We start from the raw sequence: 15,771 nt of genomic DNA, 5'->3' as shown, positions 1-15,771 counted from the left end.
AATGAAGTCGCCTATCAATAATGTACCCAGCACTGAAAATCAATCTTTTTCATTTTTTAATGTGCATTATTTTTTGCATTCTTTATTCAAGAAAGTAATGAGTCATTAGATTAGCAAGTTAAAATTCAACCAATTTTAAAATATATTTAAATGTATATTGTTTGTATAATAAATTAATCACAAATTAATTTTTAATAATTCAAATAAAGCCCAGGCAATTATGTTTAATTTACAAGCCTATCTCCATCCATATATTGTAAAAATATGATTAGATATCTAATGAATTTTAAAAAATTTAATGATTGATTTTTTTAATGGGCTCGCCATGATAATTGGAGCATCAAAGTAGGCCCAAAATAAGTCTATCGAGCCCAACAACACCTCTAAGTTGAGCACCAAGCAGGAGAGAAACTATTCCTTATATTTATGTACATTTATATGATGATATCGGAAAAAGAAATCAAATTCTTTATAGTGCATTGACTATAATTCCATAAGACAACATCGTTTTGGAGGGGAATGATGAAATCCAAAATCAATTCAAGAAGCAAATAGAGAGAGAAAAGACAAATGTTCCAATTAGGGGTAAAGCCCCTAAGGGTTAGAGAGAGGAACCAAATTCTACTCCAATCTCAATGTATTTTTTTTTTTTTAATTCCAAAACTAAGTACAATGAACTATTACATCACCTATTCATATACTATAACTAATAGGCTATTTAATTGACACTTTAGCCTATTTATTCTACTACATCAGACCCTTCCTTTTTAAGAAACTTGTCCTAAAGTTTAAGCAACAACTAAGTGTGCTCAACGTAACACCATGCATTGAATCCCTAGGCGAGGAACGGGCATTGCAACTCCAATCTCAACACAAACATGTCTCCTCACACTCATCCTTACACGAATACATCTGTTGGCTAAAATGTTGGCTTATTTTTCCTACGAAGGAAAATATCATAAATGCGAGCGTGCCAGCAAGGATTGAAAAATCCTTACAGATTAAATTCAAGCCAATTATCAAGCGATTGTGTTGACGGTTCTTTTGCCTCAACGAAGAGGACTTCAAGATTGCCAAGTGTAAAGAAAAGAAAAATTAAAAGAAGAATGGGGAACGGAGAAAGATGATTGAGTGAACAATCAAAGTAATAATTACTTACCTCTACTCCTATGCTTCGAAAAGAAAGTGCATAAAATGCTTCGAAATGGAAATGCTGAAAATAAATGCTTCGAAATATAAATCTATGTTAAACTACTCCTAAGATAAGGAAAATAACAAGAAATATTGAAATCAAGTGTCTTTGATTATGAATTCTGGATTTTTTACAATGTAGCCATTAATGGCTATTTATAGAAGAAAAAATACAGCAATAACTACTTAGTAACTACCCATTTCTTCCATCTTCATTCTTGTCTTGCCATGTGTCATTCCACTCATCCACTTTGTCCTCCCACTCATCCACTTTGTCCTTCATATTCTCTATTATCTTTATAACTTCCTTTAACTTCCAAATGAATAAGAGGATGCCACGTGTCCTGCAATTATATAAATAATAAATAATAATAAAAATTGCAGATTTATGGTGTTAACATTACCCCCCGCGGCCCTTAAAAATGATGTTTACTTGAATTTTTGAAGGGCCGAACCAAGCACATGACTAACCTAAGCAGTAAAGTGCTTCGAATGATGTAACAACACCAATAAAGTGCTTCGAATGAGTATGAAATTATGACTAGATGACTCGAATTATGACTAGTAACAAGCTTCGAAAGTGATATAAAGGACCAAAATCATTCTTCGAAGGTCGATGGAACCGACCAAAGACGAATTACATCCTCAAAAATACTCGACAAAGCTTCGAAGGTTCACAACCACCATTATTATTTCTTCGAAGCTGTTGTTGATGCAAGATAGAGAGCTTCGAAGCTTACAAAATTATGGCAAAACAGCTTTCGAAGCAACTTATGGCAAAACGGCTTTCGAAGCTGTTTTTGGCCAACCATTGTGGTTTATTCAAAGCTTATATGTTCTGGTTCACACATAATTAATGGAAATATTAATTTTGTGCTTCGAACCAATTATTATTTCTTCGAAGACACCAAAACTGTTGTTCTTCGAGCCAACTTACGATGCCAAAAACAGGCATTATTCGACAACTAATTAATTGTCATTTTACATATATTTGAAGAGATGTACACATTTCGAAAGTTTTCAAAGTTTTATACAGTTTCGAAGGTGAAGTAATCAACCTTCGAAACAACTCTTGATGTTTCGAATGTATCTTCAAAGCTTTATACAGCTTCGAAAGTAGAGTAATCAACCTTCGAAACAACTCTTGATGCTTCGAATGTATCTTCGATGCTTTGATTGTGTACATACAAACAATTGGCCATCAATTTGAAAAGATAAGCCATTTTCAACCATTTATTTAAATGCACAGGCTTTTTCTAGCCAAATTCATGCATTTTAAATGGTCATCCCTTGTTCTTAGTGCTTCGAACTCATAAGAACAATTTGTTAATTTTATTAGCCACATCATCAAAATTATATTTTGATGTGAACCACAAATCCAAAAAGGATTTTGAACACCAAAAGTCATGGTATAGTGTGACCATGAAAATTCATACTTTTTGACATTTTGAAAAATGTCAAAAATTTTGAATTCATGAACAGTGGCTTGTTCATTATCCTTGACCATGTTTGTTTTAAAAACATGACTTTCGCCGAATTGATTTTCATAATTCTTTGGCAAAGTAGGTTGTTTTTCCATGTTAGCCATTAATGGCTTATGAAAATCCCCCATAAGAATGTTATTTTCATGACTTGACTCTCTAAAAATTGATTTTTGGACCCCCCGAGCCATGTATGAAACATCATTCTTAGCCAAATTTGGCTCAAAAACATGCTCTTTCGTTATGTTAATTTCATAATTTGGCTCTTTAAAAACGGATTCTTGAACCCCCCGAGCCATTGATGAAATCAACTCTTTGCTTTTGCTATTTTTAACCAAGGAAAAATTCTGAAAAAATTCACCAATTCCGGCCATTAAGGCCTCAGTTAAAGACTTGGTAGTGAGAGTTGATAACTCATCATTCCATTGGCGAATTTCCATATCAAGTTGATGAATTTCTCCAATTAAATGGTGTCTTTTTTCTTCCACCAAATAATATTGTAAGGGATGAAAATTTATTTCATCAAGAAAATGGATCTCTTCTTGAAGATCCAAAATTTCTTGTTTACGCCAATAAATTTCATCTAGACTATTTGAAATGGACAAATCCAATTCATTTTCCATTTATTACACTTGACGTCCCACTGGGCGTGCCAAAAAATGTTGGCTAAAATGTTGGCTTATTTTTCCTACGAAGGAAAATATCATAAATGCGAGCGTGCCAGCAAGGATTGAAAAATCCTTACAGATTAAATTCAAGCCAATTATCAAGCGATTGTGTTGACGGTTCTTTTGCCTCAACGAAGAGGACTTCAAGATTGCCAAGTGTAAAGAAAAGAAAAATTAAAAGAAGAATGGGGAACGGAGAAAGATGATTGAGTGAACAATCAAAGTAATAATTACTTACCTCTACTCCTATGCTTCGAAAAGAAAGTGCATAAAATGCTTCGAAATGGAAATGCTGAAAATAAATGCTTCGAAATATAAATCTATGTTAAACTACTCCTAAGATAAGGAAAATAACAAGAAATATTGAAATCAAGTGTCTTTGATTATGAATTCTGGATTTTTTACAATGTAGCCATTAATGGCTATTTATAGAAGAAAAAATACAGCAATAACTACTTAGTAACTACCCATTTCTTCCATCTTCATTCTTGTCTTGCCATGTGTCATTCCACTCATCCACTTTGTCCTCCCACTCATCCACTTTGTCCTTCATATTCTCTATTATCTTTATAACTTCCTTTAACTTCCAAATGAATAAGAGGATGCCACGTGTCCTGCAATTATATAAATAATAAATAATAATAAAAATTGCAGATTTATGGTGTTAACAACATCAATCCACTTCTTTGGCTAAACAACCATAGGTGCAAGCTAACAACTCCCTTCAAGACCATATTCCCTCTTGTTAACACTTGGACAAACTCTCATTTTTTTGAGCCGCTTCACCTCTGACATGCAAACCGGTATAAACAAGTACTCTCCCTATTGGAACAAGACTACCAAGCTGGCAAATGATATCGTCCAAAACAAACAAGGCTGAAAGATAGAACACATTGCAACAGGATCAACAATTCAATTACTAGGTAAGAGCCACGTGAGAAAAGCTAATCAAGATCGAGAAATCTGCATTGCATTATTCCTTCTGTCCTATAGACACAAACGTCAAATGAACATCACTGCCAACAGCATACTCAACTCAAGCCAACATCTTGTAGAGGCATATAAAAGCAGGAAACACTTATAATTTAAAATAAACTCTTTGAAGCTTTCAAAAATAGCATGGTACCTCTTTCAAGGGACAATTTGTTGCTCATTTGTTTCAACTCATCTCCTTGATTATGAATTTGATTTGGATTTGCATCATTGCTCCTTCCAATTGAAAGATTCATCATTGATGGGTCGTTACACAACCAAATATAAAACACTAAACTATACCAAATTCTTTTAGAATAATGACAAGTCCAGGTATCGATCCACAGGGACAAATGTGAAATTAGACTAATTCAATCGCTAAATTCCTAAATTAATTTTGATTAAAAAGATAAGATTGATTTTATGACTAAACAAGAACTAAATTGACAATTAAAATTAGGGTTTGAGATATTAATTTTTGAAAAAAATCCTAGGGCAAAGAATTCACCACTAACTACATGAATGAGACTTAACATTGGCCAACAATTGCAATTCGGTTTGAACTACCCAATATTTCATAACTACAAGTTTGAAATATTGATCAAGAGAGTTGTCACATTCAACGTACAAGCACGAATCATCTAGAGTAGTACGACGCGTTTGCTCTAAACTATGGTAACAATATGACCCGTCTCTCATAGCATGACTCGTCTCGTACTTTGAATACAAACACAAAGAAAACTAATGAATGGAAAGCATTAAACAATCACAGAGAACAAAATACTTGAAGAGATGAAAGAAATAATTATTAAAAACTTCTAAATCATCTATACATTGATCCAAACCAATTCACAATTAAAGCTCATGAAAAATCCTATTACATGGTTAGGGTTTCATCAAAACCCTAGAAAAGAAGACTAGCCACTCATGGAGGAGTGGGAAGAGAAAGAAGATGAGGAGGAAACCCCATGGAAGTATCCTTCAAGCTTTAGGAGAAAATCGCCTCTTTAGAACCCTAGCCTCCCTTTTCTTTGAATTAATTTTGAACCCTAAGTTAGCCTAATTTTCTTCCTTTTATTCTCAGGAAAATAGATTGAAAATTTCATGCACACATCCCTAGGTGGGCCGCTCGAGCGCCCATATGGGCTGCTCGAGCGATGGTGGGCCGCATGTGCGATGGGGCTTGGCCTCACATGCGGTGGTCTGGATGGCTCAGATTTTTTGCTTCTCGCTCGAAGAATCTACTTTCGCACACTTTTTGATTGAATTTGCGTGTTACCTACCAAATCTATACAAATGCACAAAACATATCATCTATACTAAATAAACAATATTTAAAGACTAAAAATGTAAATTCAGTGGCCTCAATGTGGTGTTTTTCGGCCTACATCATATCCTCCAACTTACATTTTGCTAGTCCTCAAGAAAAACAAAAGAAATAAGAAAAGTAAAATAACTCTAAGCCACTTTCGTAGGGATCACGATTGCATTTGGCATATGCAACAAGCCTTTAAACCACAAGGTTACCCCCAGTGGATGAGTATAGTCTCGTCAGGGTTTTCAGAAATGATACCCATAAACATCAACATATTCATATCCGCTCAACAACAATTAATCATACTACTCCACCTAACAATCAACTTATGTGCTACTACAGTGTGATATTAAGACATGATGAGTTATTGAAGGCACAGTGGACAAGTATGAAGGAATCTATTGCGTCAAAACCACAATTCAGTTAATACAAAAGTAAAGTCCCCTGTACTTGTGCATGCTAGTAGACACATCATCAGTACCCTCAATGTAAAGTGCAATCTCCATATTAGTTAGCTATTCACTATAATAGCCCAATGTAACTCATAATTACAACCAACATATACAGAAAAACTAAACTGCTGCAGCCAAGATTCTCAATGTTTTTTATTTTTTTTATTTTTTATATGATTGTGCAATGTCCTGATCCATTAAGCTTTCTAATCAACCCATGTAACAAGCATTGGGCCAATGACTCCCAAACCGGACGGTTTTAGGGCACTAGGTGTGAAGACACCCCTACGGGCTTAATAACTCAAGTTGAAAAGGCTACGAATCCGAACAAGTCATTCTCCTTATTTTTTCTTAACTGTGCAATGTCTAAGTCCCTTAAGCATTCTAATTAACCCATGTGGCAAGTATTGGGCCCATGACTTCTAAACCAGACGGTTTTAGGGCACTAGGTGTAGAGACACCCCTACGGACTTAATAACTCGAGTTAAAAAGATTACGAACCCAAACAAGTCAAGTGTGTCTTCTTTTTTTCTTCTTTTTTTCTTTTTTTTTTTTTTTTGTTAAGAATCTTGGCTACTCATTTGTTCTTTTCTACAACCCTAGGCATTATCAATGATGTACACCAAGGATTATAATAAAAATGTCACCGCTATGATAGTGTGTTCATGTGAATTAAGGCATACTCATGACAAGTGTACTAATACCACAAATACAAACAACTATCCTAGTGCAAACATTACATGTGAGTATTTACCCAATAAACCCTTTTCATACAAGCCCACTATGTTCCCCAATTAACATATGATCATATCATTACCATACTGGCATAAAGTGAACATTAAGTGAAATGGTGCAATCAAGTGTAGCAAGTACAAACATGAATGGTAATTATAAATACGCTCACCCCAACTGGAATACAACATTGTCCTCAATGTAAGAAATTGTACATGAGATAGTAAAATAAGAGAAAGGATCTTACCAGACAACACAGGCGCACATCCAGCGAGGCGAGGACACCCAAGCACACACTTTTTTTTTTTTTTTGAACTATACAGTATAAAAGGAAAAGAAAAATAAAATAAAACAAAACAAAAATAAATAAAGAAATAAAACAAACAAAATATACAGATATCACTGATGTGGATCCGGCAATGGTAGGAAATGCTGCTTAAATAGGGCATGCATCAGTGTCCGAGTCTCAAACGCTTTATCATAAACCCTAGCGCCAAGCTGATCAAACCGCTGCTTGCTCGAGTCCTGGTATGCGTAGAAGTCAGTTTGCAGAGATGCAACTGACTGCTGATACCCATCAAATGTCGGCTGTGAGTAATCCCGATAGGCCTGATAGTCGGTTCGGAGATTAACCATCGATTGCTGAATAGCAGCTTGATTGTCTAGAAGAGCTTGATATTGCGCCCTTATCATACGGAACGGTACTGGCGCTGGCGCTGGTGCGGTGGCGGGCTCTACTGGGGCATCATTAGGATCGGTCGGGGCTTTAGGAAGGAGTAGTGGAAGCAGCAGGCGAGCAGTGGTTTAGCGCCAGTGGGTTTTACCATAAAGTGTGGGAGGCGGAAACTAAACCTCATTGGAGTCGAGTGGGTATGTCCCTTGGCCTTTGATAAGCACAGTGATGAGGTTGACGAAAGGGAGGGCCCATGTAGAACTGCCCTGGATGTTGCGCACTTTGACTTCATTAAGGATTCGGTGCATCTGGTTATAAATCAAAGTAGGGATGTCAACCTAAAATCTAAAGTCAAATCGGTGCAAGGCACGGAGGAAGTTCCCTCGCCGCTCTTCCTTGTGGCCAAGAGGGATGACATTCTTTTTCAGTACCACATTGAGGAAGAAAAGGAGGCGTGGTAAGTTAGCCCACCGAATGCTAGTACGGTTGTTATCATCCTGTCGCCCCTCATAAAATTCAGTTACCAATGCCGGCATGGTGAGTTCCCGAGTGAATACTAGGAACTGTTCGGCATTAATAGTGTCCATGGAACAGTGGACTTCGGCAATGGAAGCTCATGTAACAGCTAACTCCACCCTGTCAACAATGGACAAAAGTGCTTCTGGGGCATTGTCACTGGTGTACATATTTTGGTAAAAGACTCGCACAATGCGAGGATACGCCGGTTCAGTGATGGTGCAGACGCCCAAGAAGCCCTGGTCTTCAAGTTGCTGGACACTCCACACAGTGGGTTGAATGCGTCGGAAGTATTCCACATCAAAGGATGTATCACAGGCAACTGGTTTGTTAGCCCAAGCGTCGGTTGACACATCCCTAAATGCAATGTTAGCATTGCGAGGACATTTAGGTACACGGCGGGATGATGTAGCCATTCCTGCACAAAATAAGACAACCAACACAACCAAAAACAAGGAACCATTATATTAGACCGCATTAAATAGCGTATGCATGTACATATCATTCGAATCCTCATTGCCATCACATTCCCGGATTTCTTTTACATCAATTTTTTATTTTCAATTTTTTTTTCTTTTTTTTTATATAAATATATATATATATACTACAAAAATTAACTTACACTAAATTAACATGAGACAAATTGACAAACACACATATGAACTACAATGAATAAATAAATAAGAAAATAAAATAAAATAATCTAAGTTAGTACAAGAAAATAAAATAAAATAAAATAGAAATTCAAAAAATAAAAATAAAAACTAAACAATGAAACTAACAATTAAATCACTAAGGAAAAATAAAACTAAATCACTAACTCAACAATTAAACAAAAATAAAAACAATCCAATCCACCAACCAATTAAACTAACCAGAACCACTAACTAAACAATTTAAACTAAACAAATACAATAAATAAAAATAAGGTAAATTATTATTATTATTAGTACCTTTATTTCTAAGGGTTTTTTTTTTTTTGGACCACACGTGCACCGGAGATGGCAGCATGTGCGGTGATCGTCCTCCTGCCCAGAATTTTTTTTTATGGAAAGAAACGTAGATCATGATTTGAACAAAAATAGAAACAAAAGTCTACTTATCTACTCCTACACCCACAGATTTAAACAAAGAGGAAAGTTTACCTTGAAAAAGTAGAGAAAGAGGGAGAAAGAATGGTGATTGTAGACGCGCCCCGAGGGCCTCATGCTATAGTTCGGACTCATTTGTCACGGTTCTTAATCTGATCTCACAATGTGCGATGTGAGATTGATAAATCACCAAAGAGTCCAAATCTGGAAAATCGTTTTGGAAAATTGATTTTTAAGAAAGAAGTGCCAAACATGGATTGCTTTGCCAGATATAGAGTCGCCACCTAAATATTTTATTTTTGGAGAATTTAGGAAACCCTAACTCATGCCTAAGGCCACGTGTCCGTCATCACCAAAGTTGCCTTGGCTCAGGAACTTGGGTACGATTGGGAAAGGTCATGCAATGAGCACCCCCGCTCGCCCGATCAAAGGTCGGCCACTACTAAACATGATATTTTGTTTTGAAAAACACACGTGTTCTTATTCCGGTGTATTAGCCTAGAATTACTATATGATGCGCACAGCATACAAGTATAGACTGGATCGCCAAAGTTGAAACAAAACATCTCATGTTTGTGTTTGAAAGCGGTTTGAAAGTGCTACTCGCAAGTAGGCTAAGACGTGGACTTGCCACCCTCTAGTGGGCTTAGAAAACATGATTTTGCCACAATTAGGTGGGCTTAAAACTCGCATTTTAATGAATTGTTCTAATTCAAGTAATCTAACCTCCACCCACAGGCATTCAAGCAGTTATATCATATAAGCAATTAGCCTCATGGCAAGCATGCTTTTATGGCAATATTAACACACATGCAGTATGCTAAAGCGTAAACACTTACCTAGTACTCCGAGCCAAAATAATAGCTAGTTAGAAATCATGCATGATCCTAGTTCATGTTAAGATGGCTAATGCAACACATGCAAAATGCAACTAGAATAGGCTTGGCTAATCTAAGAATGGCATGTGAAATGCGACAACTCGATACACGTATTCAAGTAGGAATTGAGATACTATGAAATTAGTATGATGCGCCGAGCCTAGTGCATGCAATACGAATGAATGTATGCAAACATGCTAACATAAGTATGCTAATTGAAACATGACCTAAAACTAACCATCAAAAGTAGGTAAGTAAAAGGAAGAAAGACGTGGGGTTAGAAGACATTCACACACGCATGCACACTTATTACAAATTCGCCCTCTCGACGGAGGGTCCGAATAAATAATACAAACTGAATAATAAATCAACTATCCTCGCTACTTAATTATTACAAACTCTTAATTAATTAACAAATTAATTACAAAACAATCTAAGTATGAGACTAAAGAGGCCGCTGCAGCTCCGCCTCGGAATGATTGAATGATGCATGCTCAATTGCCTCGCTTGGAAACCCGTTGCCGTGCCGCATGTTGCCTCTGCTTGCACTGTTTTGCATCTTTGAAAATTTGTGAAAATTCGTAGGATGCTTCTGAAACACTCCCTGAGCACTGTAGGAGGTCACCGGCCAAGAGATGAAGTCACCGGCCATGGGAAAATGGTCATCGACCAAAAGTGGAGCTCTCGGCCAAATTAAGTTAGCCGGCCGGCACTGAAGATGGCCGACCGGCCATTCCTTCCTGTAGAATGCTGTTTTTGCTACAGCAGAGGACAGACAGTGCATGGCAGGGCGTTTACAAGACAATGTGTGCACGACCACCCTCCCTATCATACTATGAACTCAAGGGAGTATGGCTCTCGACCCTCGGACCACCAATCACGTATTTTAATGCATGATGGCCAAAGGTGCCAAGTGTGCAAATCAATGTGGAGTTAATGCAACAAAACACATGAATGCCTAGAACTCTATCATGTTTGATCAAGAGCATCGGCGACCGAAGATTGAGGTACGTTTCGTCACTTCAAGTACGAACGTCCCTTATTCCTCATGTTTGGTTTGACACCCCAAACCAAACAAAATGCAATGCATGCAACCAAGTACAATGCAATATGGGAGTGTAAGACAATGTAACATAAGCATGCCAAATGCGATGTGATGGAACCTAACATGCAAACAGCATGGCAATGCAACAAGTATGCGATACTACAATGCGACCTAGATATGGAAATACACAAAGTGATAGGCATGCAACAATGACACCAACCATAAGGATGCAACAACTTGCAATGCGATAAGCATATAACAATACACAAATGCATGATTCAAGGACTTACACTAAAGATGGATAGACCTCAGCCGTACCAAAAACAGTAACCAAAGTGCCAAGGAATGATGGACAAAACGCACCCAAACATGCACATGTAAGGGTCCAACACTTAGGCATAAAAAAGGTCGACTCTTAAGCACATTTAAAAGAGACACATATGGACAAATAACAAGCATGATAAGCTCTGAAAATGTGTAAGGGATGATGCCAAATCAACCAAGCCATGCAAGTAAAGCATACAAAGGAGCCCAAAACTTGAGACTAGCCAAGGGGCTCAAGCCATGGCCATGTCAACCAAGCCCCAAAGGGCCAAAGTGACCTAAGACAGTCCTAGGGCAAGCCAAAACAAAGCTAGAACATGTATGGAACAAGGCCAAAACATGCTAAAAGATAGGCACAAAACAAAGGGCATGCAAGGCTACAAAGGATGCATTACACTACACCTATCATAACCGAACATGGCATGAATTATGCAATGAAAAACAGAGTTATAATATGTCAAAATAAGCCCCAAAATCCAATGAGATGGCATCCCAAAGACCTAATCATGGAGACATACGCAATGACCCAATCTTAAGGCACAAAACAACAACTCTTCAAAGCATTGAAAGGATGGCAAACATGAGTGTGTGGCTACACTACATGGACTGAAATATGATTTCAAAAGATGCCAAATCATGAGAATGGTATGAGCAATGCATGCTAATGGCTTAGATGCTCAAAGCTAACAAGCCAAGTTGAACCATGGCTATACAAAATAATGCATGCATGGTCCAAACAACACCAAACAGAGTTTAATCATGGTAAAACATGTGGGAAAGCTCCTTGGAGTCGAGCCAAAACATGCAAGAATATTGGTCCAAACACAAGATGCATGTTATTCAAACATGCAAGATTACTTTACAAGTATGTGAAGCGTGCAAGATGCTATCAAACCAACATGGAATAGAGTTAAGGCAGGTCCTAAAAGTCACTAAAAAGTGCTGAAATAGAACCAAGACATGCTAAGTAAACTTGCTCACATTATGAGCCATTAACACAAGCATATGAGACATAAGGAGAGGGCGGTGTTCCTCCCCTATACAAGACCTCAAAACCACTTCTCCACCACTGAAAATCCTGTGGATTTCAGTGGTGAGAAGGTCAAAACAAAAGGGGTTCAAAGCTCAAGAAGAAGGTCACAAAATAAGGCCAAACAAGGCCTAAGAGGGGGTAGACAACCCCCGACCCAAAAGTAACCTTAAACAAACATCTCAAGCATGAAAATACAGAACTTTTTTCAGTTGGACACTAAGCTTAAAACAGTATGCAAGTATTGCTAAAAGCTTAAGCAAAAATGGGGAATAAAAGAGTAGTTTCTCACCCTTGAAGAACACTTCAAGAACACCAACTCCAGCACCTCCTTCTGATCAAAACCAACTCAAAAACTCTGAAATCAACTCCTTAGCACCTCAGTAACTAAAGGAAGGTGTAACACTAGGTGCCTTAGTGCAAAAATATGAACAAAAACACCCTTTAGAACACTATTACACACAAATATAGAGAGAGAATGAGATATAGAGAGAGAGTGATATATCTCTAATATCACAGATTGTTCAACCTCTGGAAAGGGAGGGGAGACCTTCCTCTTATAGGAAATCCAATTCCAAGCTTCCAAGGGAAGCTAAGTGTAAGGATGAAATCCCTCCATACACGTGTATAGAGGGCAGAGTTTGTGCTCACCAGCTAGCACAGCTGGCATGCACAATGCCTGAAAAAGGCAAAGAAAATGCCTTGGCCAGAAAAAGTGGCCGATCAACCAAGAAAATGGCCGGTCGACCAAATACAGTGTCGATCGACCAATACATTTGGCCGGTGGCAAGAAAACAAAGCCGGTGGCTTCAAGCCATGGCCGGTGGGTTGAGGGGATGGCTAACAGGCCACTCCCTACCCTCTAAAGCCAAAAACACAAGTGTTTGGTTCACAACCAAGCACAAAACAAATAGTAGAATTAGTAGTTTTTTTTTTTACTATAAAATAACTAACTAAAAATATATATATACATCTTTTTTTTGAAAATAAACTAACATAACATAAATAAATAAATTTAAAAAATTTCAAATTTTTTTTTATATGTAAATAAAATAAGGAAATAAAAATAAATAAAGAAATAAATTTGTACATTTTTTTTTAAATAAGTAAATAAATAAAATAAAATAAAATCTACAGGTTTTTATTTGTATTTATTTATTTATTTATTTATTTTTGGAAACAGGCCGCTCGTGCGCCCGTTTGGGCCACATAAGCGCCAAATTTTAGGCCGCTCTAGCGGCGTGAAAGCAGTAGCCAATTGGGCTTGGGCCGCTCGTGTGCCCAGACCCTCCGCTTGTGTGGTGTTTTTTTTTTATTTTTGAGTTGGGCCGCTCATGTGCCCAATTGGGCCGCACGAGCACTGAATTTAGGTCGCTCCTGCAGCGAAAGTAGGCCGCTCTTACGATGAGAAAGCAGAACACTTTTGGGCTGGGCCGCTTGTGTGCCCAAGCTTGAAAGCTCTGCTCGTGCGTCCATGTGGGCCGCATGTGCGGTCTGGGCAAATTTTTTTTTTTTTAAACCAAGTAAATCATTTTTTTTAATTATTATAAATATATATATATATATTTAAGAGGTTAAAGAAAAGAAATTAAAAACCAAGTACAACCCAAAACATGCTAAACCATTTCTGCCCTCATTTGACATTCGAAAAAAATATAGCACTTTGGAAAATATCGGAATGCCTAACAAGGGTATAATCTTCACACGAAAACCACGAGTGCTACTTTTCTCCTTTACAGTGTGTGTAACTTTCCCTATTCTCTAATAGGATGACAGACTAGGTTGATTCGGTATCCAGAATCGAGGCGCATAAAGCTAACTCGACCTATAGGGCTACTATACAGAGTTTAAGCCAGGGTGGTTTTGAAGCAATCTCCACACCCCTAGGTGTTTAAACTAGACTTTAGTCTCGGAATTCCAAACCTTTGCGTTCTAGGCTTTGCCATTCTAACTCTAGTTTCCACCGTCTAAGTTGGTCTCATAGGAACTCATTACAAACACAGTAAGGTGGCTATACCAGACCGTCATATGCCGTTCGGGCACGGCAAACACCAAAGGAATTACACCTGTAGAGGAATTAAAGTCTCCTAGACTCAAAGTAATCATTATGGAAGATATATTGGGTCCGTCAAATGGACAACCTCAACCGTCTCCCCTTTCTCAATACCATCCACATAGTATTTCAATCTTTGGCCATTGACCTTGAAGGTCGTACCATCTTGTGGATTTTTAATTTCAACCGCCCCATGCGGAAAGACTTCCATAACCTCATATGGGTCATCCCATCGAGACCGGAGTTTACCCGGGAACAACTACAATTTGGCATTGAACAACCACACTTTTTGGTGAGGCTCGAAGGACTTACAAGAAATATGTTTATCATGAAATGCCTTAGTCCTAGCCTTGTAAATTTTAGAGCTCTCATACGCATCATTGCGGAGCTTCTCTAACTCATTGAGTTGGACTTTTCGATGGTCACCGGCTTTGGCCATATCAAAATTGAATTTCCTAATGGCCCACAAAGCGCGGTGTTCTAACTCAACAGGGAGATGGCACAGTTTTCCAAACACAATCCTATATGGAGACATCCCAATGGGTGTCTTATATGCAGTGCGATAGGCCCAAAGTGCATCTACCAATCTAGTGGACCAATCTTTCCTATCGGGCCTCACAGTTTTCTCGAGAATGTGTTTAACCTCCTTATTAGAAACCTCTACCTGACCACTAGTCTAGGGATGGTAAGGAGTGCCAACTTTGTGAGTGATCATATATTTGCGCACCAACGCGTCAAAGAATCGGTTGCAAAAATATTTTCCACCGTCACTAATTATGGCACACAGGAACCCAAAACAGCAAAAAATGGTCTCATGGAGGAATTTAACCACAACCTTGTGGTCATTCATTCTAGTTGCCACTATCTCCACCCACTTGGAGACATAGTCCACAACCACTAAAATATATTCAAAGCCAAAAGATGATGGGAAGAGACCCATAAAGCCGATGCCCCAAACATAAAAAATCTTAACAATTAAAATTGGGGTCATCGATATCATATCTTGCCGTGACATAGAGCCCATGCGTTGGCAACGCTCGTAAGCTCTACAGAAGTTATGGGCATCTTTGAAGATAGAGGGCCAGTAGAACCCATATCGTAAAACCTTGGCGACCATTTTCTGCCCACTAAAATGGCCGCTACATGCATGAGAGTGACAAAAGGTGAGAATGCTATGGGTTTCACTCTCAGGCACACAACACCGAATCACTTTATTCGGACAATACTTAAACAATTATGGGTCTTCCCAGAAATAATGCTTGGCTTGTGAAAAAAATCGGTCTTTGTCTTGCTTAGACCAAGTTTTCGGAATTTGACTAACTGCCAAGTAATTCACTATATGAGCAAACC

At 37.9% G+C, this 15,771-nt stretch overlaps 1 pseudogene; it reads right to left on the bottom strand.

Annotated features, from left to right (window-relative positions):
• Positions 1-8,098: 8,098 nt before the first annotated feature.
• Positions 8,099-15,538, bottom strand: LOC145824081 (uncharacterized; annotated as a pseudogene).
• Positions 15,539-15,771: the final 233 nt, after the last annotated feature.

Source organism: Camellia sinensis, chromosome 4 (assembly GCF_055761805.1).
Source record: "Camellia sinensis isolate YWXY chromosome 4, ASM5576180v1, whole genome shotgun sequence".
In the NCBI taxonomy this organism is placed as follows: domain Eukaryota; kingdom Viridiplantae; phylum Streptophyta; class Magnoliopsida; order Ericales; family Theaceae; genus Camellia; species Camellia sinensis.
This window is presented reverse-complemented; position numbering and strand designations above follow the sequence as displayed.